Source organism: Miscanthus floridulus, chromosome 19 (genome assembly GCF_019320115.1).
Source record: "Miscanthus floridulus cultivar M001 chromosome 19, ASM1932011v1, whole genome shotgun sequence".
Taxonomy (NCBI): Eukaryota; Viridiplantae; Streptophyta; class Magnoliopsida; order Poales; family Poaceae; genus Miscanthus; species Miscanthus floridulus.
The window spans coordinates 52,839,869-52,845,884 of NC_089598.1; positions in this window are offsets into that span (position 1 = coordinate 52,839,869).

The following is a 6,016-nucleotide window of genomic DNA, read 5'->3' on the forward strand; positions in this document are numbered from 1 at the left end:
ACATTTCTAAGCATGTTTGGAGGATTGCCACCTGGATTGAGGGCCAAAGGGGTCTTAGGGGGTTGGGCGACCCAAGGGTTTACCCTCCTTTTTCCTATATTTTGCCTGCATACTCACATAGTCCATGTACATGTTAAAACAAGTTAACAGTATAAATATGATCATGCTATTCTCATTTTCTCCCAAGGATGACACTTAGTTGATGGTTTTGACCATGTAAAACTATGACAAAATTACCGTCAATTGGGTCTAATGTTGTTGAGAACGTAGAAAGTGATATATATTGAATAGAGAACCAATGAAATAGTTTAAAATAGGTGAATTACTAAGTTATAGTGTCATATCTCTGATGCGCAAAAGTTATAAAGTCATCAATCCAATTAACCCTATTTGTAATGGCATGATTAAGTTAACTCTTTTCTAAATTTCCACGGAATGAAATCTCCTCTCCGGCGCCGGGCCTCACGTCCGCGTCCGCATTAGATATTTTCTGCGCACCAGTTCTGTCTTCTGTGGGCTATCCCCCACCGCCCCCGGTGTCCACGCTGCCAATTAGGATCTGATTCCTTTTATTCTATTTCCATAAAAGGTCTTTGGTGCTGACCATGGCCTGAAGTGATGGGAATAGTTGGTGGTTTTGTTCACACTCAAGTTTGCCTATGGAAATCGACTCCACCAAGCTTCGCTGCAGTGCGTCTAGATATATGATGTTTAATTTATTTTAGCCTAGAAGAAGGTTTCTACCCAAAACTAAGTTTTGTAACCACATTGATGTACTCTGATGTTTGTATGGATCTGTAATTAGTTGAAATGTAACACCCTAAATTTTCATAATTTTAGAAATAGGAGAAAATGATTAATTATGCATTTTTGTGAGCATTTGAATTTAGGAAAAATAATAAATTTTATCAAATTAAAATCAAATATAGGTTTATAATCATGTGTGTGCATTCATGCTGCTGCATATTAATTTTTGAGTGGTGTGATTTGAAATCAAATTTCAACTTAATTTGAATTTTGCATTCAATTTGGTTTGGAAAATGGTTTGAAAAATATAAAAGAATTTCCTTCTCCCTTTCTCAAATTTGGCCCGCTGGCTTGTTTCTCCCGCCTGCCCAAACTGCATGGTCTCCCTCTCTTCCCTTTCCCTGTTTTCAGCCTAGGTCGGCCTGCTCCCGCACGGGCCTGCCTCTCCTTTCCTCCGCGCCGGCCCACTCGCGCCCGCGCCTCTCTTCTTTCTCTGCTCGGCCCAGCATTTCCCCCTACCCGTGGCCCGCTGCAGCCGGCCTAGCATCGTCGAAGGCCCATTGCGCTGCGCCCGCGTGTACTCCCTCTCTGTGCCGCTGACCACGCTGGCCCACATGTCGGAGCCATCTTCTTTAGCTCGTGTTTGAGCAGGACTCGACGCCGCCGACGCCGTTCGTGTCCGCCTCTGCTACGCGCCTCGTGGCATGCCTCCCAAGTCAGCCCCGCCTCTTAAATAACCGCCGATCCTGCGCCGCCTCACTACTCCGCCCTCCAGCGCTGTAGCCATCCACGCCGAGATGCCGCGTCGCTGCCTAGCCCTAGCCACCGCCATTGCTGTCCACCTTGCCGAGCGCCGCGCTGCCTTCGTCCCTTCCTCGCTTGTTCTTTCGACTTCGGTGAGTTCCCCATCCTGATCTCCTCTCTCTCCTGGACATCTCCGTTCGTAAAACCGTGCACCGTAGGCTCTTTACCGTCATCTTCGGCGAGCTCATCACCGCTACGGCCATGGTGCCACCGCGCCCGTCATGTTCTAGCCGGCCGCTATCGTTTCCTCCCTGTCGCTTCTATCCCGGCCGTCCAAATCTAATCCGACGGCTGATATCGAAGGATACCCTTTTCGTAGGCATTTTTGCAAAAAAAAAACCCCTTACAACTAATTAGATCTTAACCCGCAATCCATAGCGTCTTTCTAGATTTTGTTTTCTTCTTTTAAAAGCGTACTTTGTTTCGGTTAGATCTAAAATACGTTTTCAACTATTTATAGTTTTGCCACTAGATTTGTTTTAGCCATAAAATCTCCGTTCTAACTCCGATTTGATCCGTTCAACTTGTGTTAGGTTCGTAATTCTATAATCTACATGTTCATACTACTGTTAAGTAGGTTTTCAATTTTTAAAATTTGAGGTTAGATTTAATCTATTATTTCACTAAAGGAAAAATCTTGTTTAATCCATAACTTCTTCGTTTTAGCTCTGATTTTTGTGATCTTCACGTCTGTGTGTTCGTAGTGAGACGTAGATTCGTTTTCTAAACTTTTCATCTTGATTTTATGTTGATTGATATACTGTTCTAATCTATAGCTTTTGTTTGCTATGTATGATTGCTCCTAGATGCTTGTATGTTGCTGTGATTATCGAGTATAGACGGTGAGCAATTCGTGGGTGACCAAGAGTATTACTTTGACGTGTCGGATCAACAGGAGTACTTTGGTCAAGGCAAGTATATCATGGGATCATCCTTGTTTCCTATTTACTATAATACATTAAATTCATATTGCATGTGTCGCCTTGACAGGGATTCCTTAGAATTGAATTTTTACCTTGTCACCTATGGGATATGCACTGGGTAGCTTTGCTAGTGCTCAATTAAACCATAATCTTATAACTTTACTAATGGTATATGCAATAAACATTAAAATATAACTTTTTAGCAACTTGGAAACAGGGGGCTAGAGTGTTTAGCTACTTTCTAAATGCTTCAGATTTCTCTGCCTAAGGACTTATCTGTAAGTGATCATCCGAGACTTACAACACAGCTGTGGGGACTACATGGCTCTGGCTTTAGCTCAGTATGAGGATCTTTTTTCTAGCTTGTTAGTGGTTACCTTCATTGGCGTAAGAATGGCTTGACGAATCGAGTATAGGACAACCTCTACTCCTATGTGTATAGCCGCGATGGAATTATGTCATTCGACAGGGGGGGTTCCTATATCTGTTTTCTGAGTGAATCTAATGGCCCTAACTTGTTAGACGAACCTTTGAAAGGCTTCATAGTGATCCCTGCCTGCTCATCTTGGAAGTGTTTTGGGAGTTGCAAACCCGGGCATATGGGTATCATGACTCACAGTGAAAGTGTACAACCTTTGCAGAGTGTAAAACTAGTATATCAGTCGTGCTCATGGTCACGAGTGGCCTTGGAACATTTACAGAGCAGATGAACACTAAGAATTATCTGTTTATGCTATTCATTACTTATGTTTACATTGATCATGTGTTTTGCATTGGGAATTGAAACAACTTGTTGCGACTCTTAAGCTAAAATTATGACAACTAAAAGCTGAATGCTGTTAAACCTGTGTCAAGCCTTTTGAGCCTCATGAACCCCATGTTACACTTGTTGAGTACGACATGTACTTACTCTTGTTTATTTTCATTATCTAGATAAAAATTCCAGATGGGTAACATATGGCTATGGTAATGACGATTTCCTTGAGGATTACTAGACTTGTGGTCAACCAATTAACGTTCCTGTGATATGGAGCTTCCGCAAGAGATCTTTTCTTACTTTCGCTACATTTATGTGAATACTCTGTCTTATTCGTGATGTAATGAACACTTGTGATGATACTATTCATAATTTGTTGTCTTATGTGTGTGACTGATCTCTAGGCGCACATAAGATTTTGTATCCCATTTTTTTCTTAAAATTAGGTGTGACAGATTGGTATCAGAGCTGTGTTGACTATAGAACGCAAGGCTAGTTAGCAATGGTTGTTTTAGCTTCTTTTGCTTCACTCATTTCATGCTTTCCATCTCACCCTTGTTATTTGCTAAAGTTTTATGCTTCTTTTGCCTTACTCTATTGTGAAAATTATTGCTTCTAATCTAACTAAATCTAATTTTGTAGATGCCTTGTGCCAGTAAGATTGCCCGCATCAGCACCGAGGTTACTACCCGCCTCGTGGTTTGTCCATGGAGCCTAAGGAGGAGGAACCCTAGGAACAAAAATTTGATTCGCCAACACCTGTACCTATGCCTGAGTCAGTCTAGGAGGAACCTGATGAAGTCGAGGCCATCTTACTATCCGATGAGGAGGAGGAGGAAAACGCCATATAAGAGGATGAGTCGATCCCTCCCCTAGGATGGACGACAAGGGTCTGGTATAAGCTGAGATGTGAATCCTCTGTTTCGCACCACCAACTCATGGGTTAAGAATATTAAAGTTTGAGTCAATAAATAAATAGTTGAGTTTGGTACATCTTGTTCTCTTGGATCTATTTTTTGGAGCAGCCTGCACTTATCTCAATGCCAATTAAAATCTACTTGACCAAAAATTATGAAATTTTTATGGGAATAATTAGACTTAAGTATCTTTCCAATTCCTCTAGAATCACACCTATATCTGATCAGGTTTGTGATATATCGCTGTTTCAAGATAAGGTTTCTGCGTAGTCTAGAATATAGAACAGTTTCTGTTGTATTCTGTTTTTGAGTAAACTAACGACAGAATCTTGGAATGTGGTCTGAATAAAAGTTGTAGATAATTTATCAAGCTTTCCAAACATATAAAGTACACCTCTTTTGGATATATATAACTTGAGATATGACTATTTTACCGATCTGCTAATGTTGGAACTCGTCCAGAAAATTTTTAAAATGTATTCTAACTTGGAAATCTCTAAAATTTGAAATTTTGTGTTGGATGGCAGATGTCTGGAAGAGGAAGAGGCCGAGGTCATGGAGGTGTTCCCCCACATCCACCACCACCACCGCCCCCGACAATTGAGCAACTTCTGATAGTGCAGACACAGCTCATGCAAGCAATGGTGCAGAATCAGCAGAACCATCCGGTTGGTGGAGCACCGCGTGACAACCGTGGTGAATTCTTGAAGGCCCGTCCCCTAGTGTTTTCTCATGCCACTGATCCACTAGAAGCAGATGATTAGCTTCGTGCAGTGGAAAAATAGCTCAACATAGCGTAGTGCGATGATCAGCAGAAGGTGTTGTATGCTTCAGGACAGCTCTAGGGAGAAGATCAAGACTGGTGGGAGTCATTTGAGTATGGACGTCCTGCTAATGCTCCTCCTGTCACCTGGCAAGAGTTTAGAGAGAATTTCAGATCCTATCACATACCTAAAGGATTGATAGAGCTCAAGCAGGAGGAATTCAAAGCTCTGAAGCAGGGATCCATGTCCGTAGCGGAGTACCATGACAAATTTGCTCAGTTGTCATACTACACTCCGAATGAGGTGGCTGATGATGTTGATAAGCAACGCCACTTTCTCAAGGGTCTGTATGATGGTCTATAGCTCCAACTTATGTCCAATACATACCCAACTTTTAGACGCTGGTGAATCACGCCATTGTTATTGACAATAAGCGCAAAGAGATGGAGACCAAGAAGAGGAGGCTTTAGGGTTAGACATCTAGAAGTAATACCCGTCCACGCACCAACCCTTCGTAAGGCTTCCAACAGAGGTTCTAGGGACCACCTAATCAGTGGAATCATGGTCAGTACCCTCAGCGCAACCCGAACCAGCAGTAGAATGGCAATCAATGACCTCAGCAGCAGATTGGCCAGCAGACACCACGACAAGGAGCACCCAATAACACTCCCATAAAGACCAGTTCACCTAGTACCCCCAACATATGCTATCATTATGGAGAAGTTGGGCATTATGCTAACCATTGCCCTAGGAAGCAGAATCAGCAAACACCCCAAGGTCAGCATAGTAATTAGAAGGGAACGCCACAGAAGCCAGCACCCAACATAGGAAAGGTGAACCATGTGTCTACCGAGATGGCGCTTGTAGAACTAGAAGTCATGCTTGGTACGTTCAATGTCAATTCCATTCCTGCCACTGTTCTTTTTGATTCTGGAGCTTCACATTCATTCATATCACAAGCATTTGTTAGAAACCATAGCATACCATTATGTGCCATGCAAAATCCCCTATTAGTAAACTCACTAGGAGGTAGTATGCAAGCTTCATACCGTTGTCTTCTGACTAGTCTATCCTTAAGGGGGGTAGAGTTTAAAGTGAGCCCCA